Here is a 16,478-nt window from a genome sequence, read left to right as displayed (position 1 = left end):
TTTTTTTAATTTTTTTTTATTTTATACTATGTCCGTGTTAAGTGGACTGCCTGCTGTTGGAGGAGCCTTGGAGGCTTGAGATGGGTGCGGCCTGAGAGCTCTGCTTGGTTCTTCCAGGTTAAGGGTGTGCAAAGGTGATGCCCTCAGGTTATGCATGGTAAATCTCTCTCTTTTTATTTATTTATTTATTTATTTATTTATTTATTTTATTCAGGGGGTAAGTAATACCGCACGGCATGGCTGTGCAGAATTGATGGTATTTAGCTTCCAGTCTCTGGCTTCTACCCAAAGAGTCTGTGTAGGCTCCTCTGGACTCCCACTGGGTTGCCTAGGCTACTGAATTGTAGTGACTCAGTTCCTTAGCTCTCCCCTGTTGATATGTAAATCCAGAGAGGGGGCCTGCTCTTTGTCTCTTGCGAATTCTTCAAGCCTTGCAGCCTTGCAACCTTTGCAAGGTTAGGGGAAAGAGAAACCCCCAAGCTTTTTTTTTTTTTCCTTCTTTCCGGTAGTGAGTTTGCTGCACTTTCCAGCCCCCCTCTAGATTCTGACCCCCGTTTCCCCACCAATGTCTCGGGTTATTGAGCTCACCTCCCCTTCCAGCGCTGATGTGTGGACTCGGAGCCCTGGCCATCCCAACTCTCCCCGCTGTTGTCTGTGTGACATGCACTCCCCTTCCTGCACTGGCACGCAGACCCTGCGGCTTCCGTGGCACCCGTGGCTCCCGCGGCTCGGCTTCCGCGCGGTGGGCGACCTTGTTCTCCCAGTAGGTCCTCAGATTCACAGCCACTCGATCCAGAAGGGTTTCCTCTGCAATATTTTCCTGGTTCTTTTTTCTGAGGCTACCGTAACTCCCCTTTTATTAAACTAAATTTTCCAGGACTATCAGTGCGCGCCCTCACTATTCCGCCATCTTGGCTCCGCCCCTAGATATTGATAGTTTAAGCTTAGATGATCATCTTTCCTTCTTTCACATAGAAAATAAATGGCAGTTTTAAAAGAATGAACAATGCTTAACTTTTTTCTCCAATGGAATTAGAACAGGAAAGAAGGCTGAGAGACAAAAGCAGAACTTGGGAACATGAAGGTTGGTGGGAAAGGCAGAGGGGTAGGAATGTTCTCAAACTCACAAACTCAGTCGAAGGCACCAATCTGTCATTTTTCTCATTCTGGGTGAATTTTTTTTTTTTTTACAGGCAGAGTGGACAATGAGAGAGAGAGACAGAGAGAAAGGTCTTCCTTTGCCGTTGGTTCACCCTCCAATGGCCGCTGCGGCCAGCACTTTGGCTGGCGCACCGCGCTGATCTGAAGTCAGGAGCCAGGTGCTTTTCCTGGTCTCCCATGGGGTGCAGGGCCCAAGCACCTGGGCCATCCTCCACTGCACTCCCTGGCCACAGCAGAGAGCTGGCCTGGAAGAGGGGCAACTGGGACAGAATCCAGCGCCCCGACCGGGACTAGAACCCGGTGTGCCGGCACCGCAAGGCGGAGGATTAGCCTATTGAGCTGCGGCGCCAGCCATGGGTGAATTTTTTTTTTTAAGATTTATTTATTTATTTGAAAGTTAGAGTTACACAGAGAGAGGAGAGGCGGGGTGGGGAGACCATCCACTGGTTCACTCCCCAATTGGCTGCAACAGCTGGAGGTGCACGAATTTGAAGCCAGGAGCCAGGAGCTTCTTCCAGATCCTATGCGGGTGCAGGGGCCCAAGGACTTGGGCCATCTTCTACTTCTTTCCCAGGCCATAGCTGAGAGCTGGATTGGAAGTAGAGCAGCCAGGTCTCGAACTGGCACCCATATAGGATGCTGGCGCTTCAGGCCAGGGCATTAACCCGCAGTGCCACAGCACCAGTCCCATCTGGGTAAATTTTTAACACAGGAAGATAAAGTCAAGTTGTTCAGTTGTGCCAAAGGTAGAACTTGATGGTCTTCTGAAATAAAAACCTTGCCCAATAAAGTGGCATGCAGTCAAGTTTGAAAATAACTGGGAGCAGGTGTTTAGCCTAGCAGTTGAATTCCCCACATCCTTTATCTGTGTACCTGAGTTTGATTCCCAGCTCAAGCTCCTGATCCCAGCTGCTTGCTAACACAGACCCTGGGAAGCAGTGGTGATGTCTCCAGTAGCTGGGTTCTTGCCAACCACGTGGGAGACCTGCATTGAGTTCCTGTCTCCTGGATTTGGTTCTAGTTCAGCCTCAGCCACTAAGGACATTTGTGGCATGAACTGGCAGATGGGAGCTCTCTTTCTCTCTGTGTGTCCCTCTGCCTCTGGAATGTTTTCTTAATTTAAGATTTTTTAACATAGCCTTAGTATTCTAATAAAAAAGAAAATATACCTTTTTACTGTCATGAAAAATTTTTCAGGTAGTAAAATTAGCACCAAGAATATCTGAGACCCAATCAATGCTTGCCTTTTTTGCCTTCACTTGATAGCACAATGATTAAATTTTCATTTTTTCTGCTTGAAATCCTCCTCTGTCTTTTTCACTAAGGACAAACCAAAAGAATGACACATCTCCTTTGCTAAGGTTCATGATTAGATATATTATACTATGTCAGGAATTCAGGGATGGGCATTTGGCCTAATAGTTACTTTCATATCATATCCTACTTTCATATCATATCTCTAGGTTTAACACCTGCCTCTCTTGCCCCTGACTCCACTTCCTGCTTTTCCAGACCTGGGGACCAGTAGTGAAGACTCAAGTGTTTGGGTTCCTGCCATCCACATGGGAAACTCGGATTGAGCTCCCAGATTTGGACTTTGGTCCCTGCTCCAGGCAATTTGGGAAGTGAAGCAACCGATTGGAACTCTGTCTCTCATATGAAGAAAAACATTTTTTATTATTTTATTTTATTTTCAACTTATTTAATCAATATAAATTTCCAAAGTACAACTTTTGAATTATAGCAGCTTTTCCCCCATAACCTCCTTCCCACCCACAACCATTCCATCTCCCACTCCCTCTCCCATCCCATTCTTCATCACGATTCATTTTCAATTATCTTTATATACAGAAGATCAACTTAAATAAAGATTTCAACAGACTGCACCCACACAGACACACAAAGTATAGAGCACTGTTTGAGTAGTAGTTTTACCGTTAATTCTCATAGTACAACACATTAAGGACAGACGTCCTACACGGGGAGCAGGTGCACAGTGACTCCCATTTAAAAAGTATTTGTCTTCACTGCTCTTGATCTACAAATAGCTTCTGTTTATATTTAATTTGATGTTAATGTTTACTCCAGTGTATTAAAAAAACATGAGTTCAACATGCAATCCATGTAAAGTATTAAGCTATGTTACATTTTTATTCCCATCTAACTGAAATTTGTATCCTTTGACCAACATCTGCCTAACGGAAGCCACCCTCCCTTCAGCCCCTGGTAACCACCATTCTGCTTTCTTCTACCCACCCCCACGGAAAGTTAACTTTTCCTTAAAGACTTATTTATTTATTTAAAAGCCAGAGTTACAGAGATTGAGAGAGATGGGGGAGGGTAAGAGAGGGAGGGAGGGAGAGAGAGAAATCAATCTTCCATCTTCTGGTGCACTCCCCTCAAGGCCACAGTTGACCTTAAATTCACTGACACCACCTCCAAGTTTGGCCATGGCCACTTCCAGGCTCTGGATGAATAGAAGGCATTTGTGGACCACTTAAGAAAGATCAATTCACATAGGAAGAAGGAGCTTAGTCAGCAACAGTGTGTGCAGCTGGTGGGATCTCAATAAAAGTTACTTTGGGGGCTGCTGTTGTGGTACAGCAAATAAAGCCACCACCTGTGATGCTGGCATCCCATAGGGCTTTGGTTTGTGTCCCATCTTGTTTTTCTATTTATGCCAGTCCTTGCAAATGTGCCTTTTTTACTCATCACCAATATGCTCAGCAAAGATGTTCTTGAAGGTCCGGAGGTACTGGGGGGCTTCAACATAGCCCACAATCCTACAACCACCAAGGGCAGTGTCTCCACAATGGTCACAGCCTCCACAACTTCCTTCTTGTTCATCTTGGATCCTGGCCTATCAACTTCCTGCATGACAGGAGTCATGCCAGCTTGTAGTCCAGGAAGGCTAAGAGGTGCACAGGTGTAGGGCAGTCAGCCTTGGGGAAGTTATTCACTTTCCCAGGATTTCCTGCTGCTTCACTTCAGAGGCAAGAAGCCCACAGCCCCATGTCTAGGAGCACAGAACTTCCTGTGAGACATCCTGCTGCCACATCTGCAGTAGAGCTCTACTTTCTAATTCTACGAGACCAACTTTTAGATTCCACAAATAACCAAGATAAAGTTTGTAATTTTTTTTGAGACAGATGAGAGGCAAATGAGAGCAAGCAAGCAAGCTTGCAAGCACTCCCCTCCATTGATTCACTCTCCAAAAACCCACAATGCCCAGTGCCAAAGTCAGGAGCCAGAAAATCCATCTAGATCTCCCTCATGGGTGGCAGGGTCATCACTGCTGCCTCCCAGGGTGTGTATTAGTGGGAAACTAGAGTTAGAAGATGGAGCTGGGGGTGGAGGACGCTGTGCACAGTGGTTTAAGCTGCCACCTCTGATGGCAGCATTCCATATCTGAGTGCCAATTCAAGTCCCAGCTACTCCCCCTTCTGATTCCGATTTCTGATAATGCACTTGGGAAGGCAGTGTACTTGGGATCCTGTTCTCCATATGAGAGACCAAGATCGAGTTCCTGGCTCCTAGTTTCAGCCAGCTTCATGAACAATACCCCAAGTAACTTATTGCAAGAAACCCCTTATTTTCACTCATTTTTCTCAATTTCCTGCCAAGTTACATCAACTCCTCTTCAGCTTTTTTTTTTTTTTTTAAAGTCAACAGAAGAAAACAGTAATGGGAAAAAAGTAGCTCTAGACAAAATGCTACTTTGATCCTGCCTAGAAGGTTTAAGAATAAGAGCTGAAGACACTTGGTTAATCCTCCGCCTGCGGCGCCAGCACCCCATATGGGCGCTGGGTTCTAGTCCCGGTTGCTCCTTTTCCAGTCCAGCTCTCTGCTGTGGCCTGGGAGGGCAGTGGAGGATGGCCCAAGTGCTTGGGCCCTGTACCCGCATGGGAGACCAGGAAGAAGCACCTGGCTCCTGGCTTTGGATCAGCGCAGCGCGCCGGCCGCAATGCACCAGCGGTAGCGACCACTTGGGGGGTGAACCGACGGAAAAAGGAAGACGTTTCTCTCTGTCTCTCACTCTCACTGTCTATAACTACCTGTCAAATTAAAAAAAAAAAAAAGAATAAGAGCTGAAGGAATAAAATTGTTTCCCAGTAAGTCTGCATCCCAGAATAAGAATGAAAATCAAGAAAATTTACAAGAATAGAAACAGAACCAGCACTCAACATGGTAAAGTTCACAATGTCTGTCATCCAATAAAAAAAATCATCAGGCATACATATAAGCAAGAAAAGCTGACTCATAATGAGGAAGAAAACCAATCAATCAAATCAACCCAGAATCATCATAGATGTTTGAGATAGCAAATGAGGATATTAAAATTGTTACTACTGCATTTCATAAATTCAAGAAGGTAGATAACAGACTGTATGTGTTAAGTAGAAACATGAAAGACATTTTTAAAGACACAAATTAAACTTCTGATAAAGAAAAGCACAATCTGTGAAATAAAAAATTTGGTTGTATTAATGGCAAATTAGACATTGCAAAAGAAAAAGGCAGTGATTTTGAAGTCAAGCCAATACATGCTATCCAAAATGAAACAAAGAGAAAAAATACAGAAAACAAAAAAAAAATCAGTGACTAGGACTTCAGATGGACTAATAAACATGTGACTGAATAACTTAATCCCCCAAAAATGGAGAGGAACAGAAGAATTTTTGAAGAAATACTGACCCAAATCTTCCAAATTATCATTTCATGGCCTTTTGGCTAACATCAAGTGCAAAATTTTCCAAATTGAGAAAATTATAAACCCATATATTCAAGAACCTCAACAAAATTCAGGGATGAGAAACATGAGGGAAACTGGACCAACCCATGCATTTCATAAATTTCTCAAAATCAGTGATGAAGAAAAAAATCTAAACAGTAGCCAGAAGAAAAAAGATAGAGATATTCCATAGAAAGCAATGCAAGGAACAAGATAGTAGGGCAATCTTTTTTTTTAACTTTTATTTAGTAAATATAAATTTCCAAAGTACAGTTTATGCATTATAATGGCTTCCCCCCCATAACTTCCCTCCCACCCACAACCCTCCCAACTCCTGCTCCCTCTCCCATTCCTTTCACATCAAGATTCATTTTCAATTATCTTTATAGAAGATCAATTTAGTATATATTAAGTAAAGATTTCATCAGTTTGCACCCATGCAGAACATAAAGTATAAAATACTGTTTCAGTACTAGTTATAGCTTTAATTCACATTGAACAGCACATTAAGGACAGAGATCCTACATGAGGAGTAAGTACACAGTGACTCCTGTTGTTGACTTAACAATTTGACATTTCTGTTTATGGTGTCAGTAATCTCCCTAGGCTCTAGTCATGATTTGCCAAGGCTATGGAAGCCTTTTGAGTTCATCGACTTCGATCTTATTTAGACAAGGTCATAGTCAAAGTGGAAGTTCTCTCCTCCCTTCAGAGAAAGGTACCTCCTTCTTTGATGGCCTGTTCTTTCTACAGGGATCTCACTCACAGAGATCTTTCATTTAGATTTTTTTTTTTTTTTGCCAGAGTGTCTTGGCTTTCCATGCCTAAAATACTCTCATGGGCTTTTCAGCCAGATCCGAATGCCTTAAGGGCTGATTCTGAGACCAGAGTGCTGTTTAGGACATCTGTCATTCTATGAGTCTGCTGTGTATCCCACTTCCCATGTTGGATCGTTCTCTTCCTTTTTTATTCTATCAGTTAGTATTAGCAGACACTAGTCTTGCTTATGTTATCCCTTTGACTCTTAGACCTATCAGTGTGATCAATTGTGAACTGAAATTGATCACTTGGACTAGTGAGATGGCATTGGTACATGCCACCTTGATGGGATTGAATTGGAATCCCCTGGCACATTTCTAACTCCACCATTTGGGGCAAATCCGATTGAGCATGTCCCAAATTGTACATCTCCTCCCTTTCTTATTCCCACTCTCATATTTAACAGAGATCACTTTTCAGTTAAATTTAAACACCTAAGAATAATTCTGTGTTAATTACAGAGTTCAACCAATAGTATTAAGTAGAACAAAAAAAATACTAAAAGGGATAAAGTATTTTAACTTACTAAAGAAAACAATAGTCAAGCTGTAATTCTACATCCCAACACAATATCTTTCAAAAACAAATGAATATTCTCAGACATCTAAGTCTGAAAGAACTGTTATCAACACATGTTTTCTACAAGATGTATTAAAGAAATTGTCCTGGGGCTGGCACTGTGGACAATAGGTAAAGTCACTGCCTGTGATGTTAGCATCCCATATGGGCACCACTTCCAGTCCTGGCTGCTCCAATTCCAATCCAGTTCCCTGCTGATGTTCCTGAGTAAACAGAGGAAGAGGCCCAAGTGCTTGAGCCCCTGCACCCATGTGGGAGACCCAGAAGAGGCTCCTGGTTTTGGCCTGGCCCAGCCCTGGCTATTGCAGCCATTTGGGCAGTGAACCAATAGATGGAAGACAGCTCTCTAACTCTGCCTTCTGAATAAAAATAAATATTTTTAAAAAAGAAGCTGCCCTTCAGGCTGATGAAAAATAATATCACATGGAAATATGGATCTGCACAAAGGAATAAAGAGCATCAGAAATGGGTCACGTCTTTTCCCATTTTATGTGGCTTTGGTGGATTTTTAATCATTCCTTAATATCATGACATACATGTGCATTTCTAAGAGTTGGTACAACTTCCCTAATCAATCCCACCTCTAAAGACTATTTTTTTAAAAAATAAAGATTTCATTTATTTATTTGAGAGGTATAATTACAGAGAGAAGAAGAGACAGAGAAAGGTCTTCCATATGCTGTTTCACACCCCCAGATGGCCTTAACAGCTGGAGCTGAGCAGATCCTAAGCCAGGACCCAGCAGCTTCTTCCAGGTCTCCCAACTACGTGCTGGAGCCCAAGCACTTGGGCCATACTCCACTGCTTTCCCAGGTGCACTAGCAGGACTCTGTACCAGAAGTGAAACAGCTGGGACTTGAATCAGCTTTAACCCATTTAGCCAAGGCCCCAAAGACTATCTTTATAAAGAGTGATCCCAGTGAAACTTCCTAGAAAGTTCAGATGGCCCACAATTCTCTAACAGGAGTAATGTAATTGCCAATCCAGTTCATAAGTTCTTACCATACGACCCAGGCATCTTTAAAGTAGATAGGCTTGAAAAGATAGATAGGTTTATTTCACTTTGGAAAAACATAAGCCTGCCACTGGATCAAGTCAACAGATTTCAAGCATTTACTAGATTCATGGCCAATAGCCCAATATTATAAATACTGTCATTCCTTAATTCACAATGGAACATACTAGGTGAGCAACCAAAAATCTCAGAGCTGTACTTTCCTCATCTTCCTAAGAGATGCTGCTGCCTACCTTACAGGGTTATATCAAAATTAAACAAGAGATTGAAAGCCATTGGCACCATTTCTGCCACAGACTGTTTATTTCACTGACAAGTATCCTTTCTCATATCAATTCTCCTGTCTCCCATTCAGCCAGACTCTTCTCCAGGAGACGGATGCATTGGGCAGATAGATCACAATATGGCATCTTCTTGTTCAAAGTGTGCTGTGAAGACCAGCACCTCCCTCTAGGAGCATGTTCGAAATGCATAGTCTTAAAACTTAACAGAAACCTAATGAAACATTCTAGTTTGAGTGTTGTTACATAAAGTTGTCTTTTCTGCTTCCTACCTTGCCAACATGGGTAACCTCTCCAAAGCTCCAGGGTAACTATGGCTGGATATCCTGCCATGCCCCTTCACCTTGCTACTCAGGTCTTTCTCTCCCAATTTCTCACGTAGACAAGACTCAGTTCTGATATTCAAGGGTACTTCAAAGAGTCATTGGACAATGGAATTAAATGATGTTTTCTTTGGTGCAAAAAGCTTTAGAAATCCATGCATAGTTGTTTTCAAATTGTTCATTTTCCATGGATTTTTTTTTTTTTTTGAAGACCCCAAGTAGCACTCCTGTTCTTTGTAACCTGTCAGTCAGGAGGGATATAAACTGTTACCATCTGACTTTCATTTGGCTTATGACTTTTTTTAAAACATTTATTTATTTATTTGAAAGTTAGAGTTACACACAGAGGGAAGGAGAGACAGAGAGAGAGAGAGAGAGAGAGAGAGAGAGAGAGAGAGAGAGAATCTTCCATCTGCTGGTTCACTCCCCAATTGCCACAACAGCTGGAGTTGAGCCAATCTGAAGCCAGGAGTCAGGAGCTTCTTCAGGGTCTCCCACACGGATACAGGGACCCCAAGGACTTGGGCCATTTTCTACCGCTTTCCTAGGCCACATCAGGGAGCTGGATCAGAAGTGGAGCCCATATGGGATGCCGGCACTGTAGGCAGCGGCTTTACCCACTACACCACAGTACCAGCCCCTGGCTTATGACTTTCTTGCCAGCTTTTCCACAGGTCACCAGGTTCAATTCTCTGTATTCATGCAGCACAAAAGTAAAACTACAACAATGATTCACTATCAAGCATTAAACACATAGTGCGGGTGGGAAATCACTGTCCACATGATAAATGCTCTGTGCTCTATCGTGAAAGATGCCCACTTTACTCTGTGCTGAACAGCTTTGTACTAAAGAGCTTTGTATCATTTCCAGAACCTCCATGCTACTGGCTTTAACCTCAGTATCCAGAATCTAAAGACACCAGCTCCAAGCAGGCCCCACCATGGGCAGCCAGTGTATTCAGTTGTGACCATTCACTTAAGAAAGGGAGTTTGTAACTAAAACAAAGACTGCATTTTTAAAAATTGTGATTAGACACACACAAAAATGAGAAGAATGGTGAGGGTCATAGGGAAATCCCTACTCAGCGTTCCCATCCCAGGAAGCAGAAAGTGACCACAGATTGCACTGTACTAAGATTCTGGGGCTGTACTGGGAGAAATGGACACAGGGGATTTAGAGAGGACTGTTGGCTCAACTAAGGAGTCCTGAATGGGAGAATGAAAACAGGCACCATCAGCCATGGCAAGATCTCATCTTGGGGCTAATGTCTGTCTTCATCCTGGGTCACTGCATTAGTTCTGTTTCCATTACTCTAATCAAACACCTGAGGTTGAGTCCTCTTCCAAGAGGAGTAGTTCACTTAGCTCACAGTCCTTGAGGTTCCAGGGTATGGAACTGGCATCTACTCTAGGGACAACCTTATGGCAGATGGCATCCCAACAGCAGTAACCACACAGTGAGACAGGAAGCCAGAGGGCAGGGCAAAGCTAGCTTTATCCCCCCCCCCTACCCTTTTTTTTTTTTTAACTCTCTTCTATGAACATCCCTCTAGGCTCTACTTCTTAAAGGTTTCACCAAATCAACCTACCACACCATGGACCAAGCCTCCACAATATGAGCCCCTGGGGGAAAACCACATCCAAACCATATTGGTCACCACGTCCTGGCTACGAAGAGCTACCTTGGGGAGGAGCATTGCTCAATCTTTTAAGTGTCCTCCATCCTCAGAGAATGGCTTTTTCTTCTTCCTGTGCCCCTTGAGGAAGCATGAATAGAAAAGACCTGAAGATCTATAGAAAGACTCCGACCTTGAGCTTTGAGGTGAGACAGCCACATCCTGGCAGGAGCCTTCACACACCCCTGAGCAGAGAGGGCTCTTTGCCTTCGATGAGGAAACAATCACAGGAGCCCCGAGAGAGACCTAGACAGTGCCAGCTGGTTTGGTCTCAACAGCAACTAGAGAGTACTGTGTGCGCTAGTGTCAAAGAATGACTTCGGACCACAAGGACTGATAGGAAAGTGAGCCTGGGGGTGGGGCCTGGGAATGCTATTCCTGACTCTGCCTCCAGAAGGCGCCCTCCCCCATGTTACCTTTCTCCCCAGTGTGAGCCTCTGTTGTCTGTACCTACCACATCGTGTACTCTATTACCCTAGATTTCCTGCCTCTGTCTTGACTGTGGCTTCCCAGGGCATTGACCTTACCATTTTTTATACATTTGATTGGAATGAGTCGTGGGGTTCAGAGGCAAAGACTGCTTTAATTACAATCTTGGCTTTTACACAGATCCCTCAGTTTTCATTACCTGGATAGTGTCATTTTTGGGAGAAAGAGGCTAAGTTAGAATCCGAGTAACAAAATGATTGCCTTGGCATGGTACAAAATCTGAGAATGAAATCTATAATCCTCTGATGTTCAAGGACATCATAATCACTCAGCTCTCTTCATTAATCCATACAGGATTTATTCTGCCTTCCTGGGCATGCCCTACTCTGTTTGAGGAGCATGGTCAAGGAATGTGGATGCACGAATCATGTGCTGGGTTGGTTCCAAAATAGAGCCCACTCTTCAGCCTTCCCTGTGCCACATCGATCACAATGGGACTCTGAAGTGCTTCTCCCCCAGAAGTGGAGTCTATTCCCCCATCCTTTGAATCTGCTCTAGCCTTGAGACTTTCTTTGGCATAGAATGAGACTAAAGTGATGGCATGCCAGTTCTGAGCCTAATCCTCTAGAGACCTTGCACATTTCTCTTGGAACCCAGCCACCACTGCATAAACAAAACCAGGCTAGCATGCTGGATAATGAAAGACACATGGCTTGGCCAATCCATTGACTCAGCTGACAGCCAGCAAACCGACTGCCAGTGGGGTCATCCTAGATCTGTTAGTCCCAGAAACACTAGTGGCTGGTACCTACAGAATGTCCATAAGTTGGTTTTGCACTCTAATCAGTATTTTGGATATTCTGTTTTCAGTCAGACCAGTCTCTCAACTACTTTCATATTTTAGGAGGTTCAAAGCCTTCATAGTTTTCTTGATACTAACTTTGAAGAAGGATTAAAAAAAATGAGTACATTTGCAAAATTGATTCTTTGCAGGCTTCCTAGTAATTGAAAAAATTTGGTGATAGTGCTTTACAGTTGCATGCCAGAGATCTCACTAAGAGATGCTTAATACTAAAAAGAGTGTGCATCCTTACACATGTTTGCAAGGCTAATTTACAGAAGCAACTTAATCCAGGCACTAAACTAATACCAAAATGGCAGAATTAAGTGTGTCATGATTAAGTCATGATAATAAAAGCTAATTAGTTAGAATTAGGTTAAGCTGCAAGTGATGAAAAGCCAGTTTGCTTTTCTTCCACCCACATCCAGAGGGATGTTCAAGACCTGATGAGTCACGGGGCTGGGAGGCAACTTCTGCTATCTGGTTGTCCTGACCCAAAATGGCAGCATACATACTCTAGCAGCAAGAGAGAAGGGAATGCCGGTGGAGGGGACGGTAAAGGGTCTCTGTACCCAAACCTCTCATAACACATAGCACACATGTGAAGCACTCAACAACACAAACACCATCAGCCTTCAGCCACACCCTACTGCAATAAACACTCAGAACAAGCAACACTTGACCTTGGGAGGCTTGGTGCTCAGCTTAAATTAGATTGCTAGGCAATGTGGAGGACAATTTGTTGTCTCTGTTACAGTGGTATAAATTTTCACTATGTGTTAATAAAGTCATCCTTTAACTTTCAACTGAGGTGGATTTGTAACCTGGAAAGCCATTCATCACAGAAATTCTGTTAACTCTGAAGGCTATTTTCTCAGACCAATGAAGAGAACCTAATTTAGCTGACTATGTCTTTGAAATACAATTTTCCAGGCTCAAGTAACTGAATTTCTGCCACCCACTTGGGAGACCTGGATTGCATTCCAAGTTTCAGCTCTGGCCCAGTCGCAGCTGGGATCTGGGGAATGCATAAATAGATGGATCTCTGTCTCTCTGCCTCCCAAATAAATTTTGAAAGAAAGTTTTTCATTTGTACTTAATAATCCTTTATTCTATCACTTCAAGAAAATAAGAGGTATATTCTGAATAACTGCATTTTATTTGTCTGTATCATGGGATCTGGAAGGGACGTTTTGAAACAGTACAGCCTGAAGAGAAAGGGGGGCCCTTTAGGGCCATGAGAATATCCAAAATGTGCACTAGAGAAAATATATCTTCATTTTTAAGGCATCGTTCTCTAAATTTTGACTCAAGGAACACAGGGTCCCAGTAGGGGATGCCCAATCAAGACCACTCTCTGGTACCTTCTAACCTACTCATCGTTTCTCTGCTGGCGATTGTGCAGTCCCAGACAGAGCGATGTGAAGTTATCCTGGAGTCCAGAGCAGTCCCTTGGCTTTGCTCAACTCCAGTTCCAGGTTTCACTAAATGCAGAAGCAGAAATATTCAGCCAGTCTTTGGCCAAGTCCAAAACTGGCCTTACCTATGGAGTCCCTGACTGTGTGTTATAAACACATCCACACCTCTAAAAATACAGATGCCAAGAACCAGAAGAGTAGAGAAAAACAAAGTATAAAATTCAAAAATTTACAGCAGTTAAATTATGTCACTTTTTAGACACGTAAATCATGAAGGACATGGACCATGAGGCATTTCCAACTCAGAAATCTTTGGAATGATTTAATTTGGCAGCTGATGTTGTTTTCTACTCCCATCAAGCAGTTCACCATTGCTGACACATGTCTTTCCCGAATATTGCCGGGAGCCTACTTTGAAAGCAATTGATTAATACATTTATCTCCCCAGCCTTGGACATCTTCTCACCAGGCTGCTTGGAAAAATTTCAAAGTCTTCTTCCTATTTTCAAGCCTTCTGAAAATACACATTAGGCTATATAGATCATATGCGAGAGAAAAGTTTCCAGGAACAAAGTTTTAATGGATTTCACTTTTGGGTGAAGGCGGTTTACTTATTAGAAATGAGCTTTGTGGGGCTGGCACTGTGGTGCAATGGCTTAAAGCCCCAGTCTGCTGTGCTGGCATCCCATATGGGCACATGTTCAAGTCCCAGCTGCTCCACTTCCGATCCAGCTCCCTGCTGGTGTGCCCAGGAATGCAGCAGAGGATGGCCCAAGTGCTCGGGCTCCTGCACCCACATGGGGGACCCAGAGGAAGCTCCTGGCTTCTGATAGGCTTAGCTCTGGCTGTTGCAGCCATTTGGGGAGTGAACAGTGGATGGAGGACCTCTTTCTCTGTTTGTCTCTACCTCTCTCTCTAACTCTGTCTTTCAAATAAATAAAATAAATTAAAAAAATAAATGTGCTTTGCTAGTTTTCAAGAACATGCTTAATGATAATATAGCCTCCTTTGACAACTCAGCTTTCCAACAGGGAAGGACAAGGTGGTTATTTGTGTGTGTGCTTAATCTCATCAGAAGACTACATTTCTTTCAAGAGATTGGATTTTGACTCAAAGTCAATCACCTAAAGGTAATGTACCCAGAAATTTTCTTTAGGTATCTAAAAAACTGACTTTTTACATTATGTTGAAACAAACTGGCAGTCATCAGGACAAACCCATCCATTGTCCCCATCCTTGTCCCTTCCTGTGGGGAGGCTGGAATGGTGTCAACATCCCTTTAAGGAAGGAAAGGGTTTTTACAGACCCAGGATGACTAACCTATCCAGAGAGTTTGCAACAATTGAGGGGTCCAGCATGAGTTTCAGGTTGTTTCCAACAAAACTAAGATCTGCCTTCTCTTCCAGAAATCAAAGGCAGCTGGCCCTTCCTATGTGTGGGTTCATCTGTATTAAATATGTACAGACTTTTTCTGTTTCACTGTCTGTAAAAATGCACTATATGTTTATATAGCATGTACATTAGGTATTATAACCTGTAAATGACGCAGAGTATTAGTATTATTATATGCAGGTAATATGCAATTACTATACCATTTGATAGAAGAAACTAGAGCACCTGTAGGTTTTGTGAATTGCCATGTGCCCTGGAACCAATGCCTCATTGATATCAGCTGATGTCCATAAGCATCAAGGCCCTGCCCAAATTACTTCCCCTTTTCTTTTGGTGTTTAACATGATCCAGCAAACCCTATCAGTAGATTCTGGTGCCAAAGCTTCCTTTCCTCCCGAGAGTTTAGAGATGATGACTCATCCATGCGTACAGTCTCATGTATGTAGCACTTCTGACACCTATAGAATTGCTAAGTTGCTTTGTCCTCTTGGTGAAAAAGTAGGAATGATGATCAAAATATCTGACAATTCATGAAGCATAGCAGTCACCAATAGAAAGAGTAGTGGCCAATATGTCAGTTCGGTCCATACCAAGGAATATCAACCCTGTCTTGAGTGGAGTGACTTCCAGGCTAAAGACCCCTTTCTTATTTCCTTCTTTCTTTTTTTTTAAGATTTATTTTATTTATTTGAAAGTCAGAGTTACAGAGAGAGGTAGAGGCAGAGAGAGAGGTCTTCCATCCGCTGGTTCACTCCACAGATGGCCACAACGGCTGGAGCTGTGCCAATCCGAAGCCAGGAGCCAGGAGCTTCCTCAGGGCCTTCCACATGGGTGCAGGGTCCTAAGGACTTGGGCCGTCTTCTACTGCCTTCCTAGGCCATAGCAGAGAGCTGGGTAGGAAGTGGAGCAGCCGGGACTAGAACCGGCGCCCATATGGGATGCCAGTGCTTCAGGCCAGGGCTTTAACCCATTGCACCACTGCACCGGTCCCTCCTTCTTTCAAAACACAAACACACACACATACACGCACACACAGCTCTTTGTGATCTAAGAATTCTTCCTATAGAGAATGCATCCTTCCTTTCTGTGGAGGCCCGAGTAAGTCTTTGTAAGACTCGGTGAAGCCAAGAACCTACTTGGAGATTCCAAACACATGCACCATTTGTAGAATGTCTCCTTGCTTCTCATCAGTCACCAATGCCTGTCAATTCTACTTCCTAAATAGTCCCAAATCATTTGTGACTTCTGTCCCTTGTCAGCTGTATCAGCCAGGCACCCATCGTGGCTTGCCTAGACTTCTCACCACCAGTCCCCCTGCTTCCCAGCACGTCCTTCCAACCCATTCCACACACACACACACACACACACACATACACACACACAGGAGTACTTTCCAAAAATGTGAATGTGTCACTTCAATGCTCAAAGTATCTAAATGCTTTCCTGGAGTGGATAAAACCCAACCTCTGAAACATTCCCAGGCACTTTGTTTTGGGGTTCTCCCTGTCATCCTCCTCCACTCCCTAGGCAAAGGCCTATGCCATAGCCACGGCCACAGGCCCTTGGGGGCAGATGTTTGGCTAGCAGCTAAGACACCTGTGTTCTGTATCTGAATGCTTGGATGTAAATCCTGGCTTTAGATCCTGATTTCAGCTTCTGCTGATGCAGATGCTGAGAGACAGCAAGTAGTCGGGTTCCTGCCACCTGTGTTGAAATCTTGAATTGAGTTCCCAGCTCCTGGCTGAGCTGCAGGCACTTGGGGTGGGGTTTGGGGGGGTGGGGAATTGGGACCAATGAATGGAAGCGCTTTCT

The 16,478-nt window shown here is 43.6% G+C and overlaps 1 protein-coding gene across 2 annotated transcripts in view; it reads right to left on the bottom strand.

The window, feature by feature from the left end:
* The window catches only part of LOC138849197 (uncharacterized), a 106,286-nt gene that overhangs the window by 30,163 nt on the left and 59,645 nt on the right, over window positions 1-16,478 (bottom strand). The window contains exon 3 of one of the 2 annotated variants that reach the window (XR_016230954.1): window positions 1,733-1,749. The exons of the other annotated variant lie outside the window; for it this stretch is intronic. The gene's annotated coding sequence lies outside the window, so the exon portion shown is untranslated. Of the gene's footprint in view, window positions 1-1,732; window positions 1,750-16,478 lie in introns of those variants that run through there. 2 annotated transcript variants of the gene reach the window in all.

The sequence above is a fragment of the Oryctolagus cuniculus genome, chromosome 3, assembly GCF_051225735.1.
Source record: "Oryctolagus cuniculus isolate XC-2025 breed Fujian yellow rabbit chromosome 3, ASM5122573v1, whole genome shotgun sequence".
NCBI classification, from domain to species: domain Eukaryota; kingdom Metazoa; phylum Chordata; class Mammalia; order Lagomorpha; family Leporidae; genus Oryctolagus; species Oryctolagus cuniculus.
Note: the sequence above shows the minus strand (reverse complement) of the source record. Positions and strands in the feature narration are given on the sequence as shown.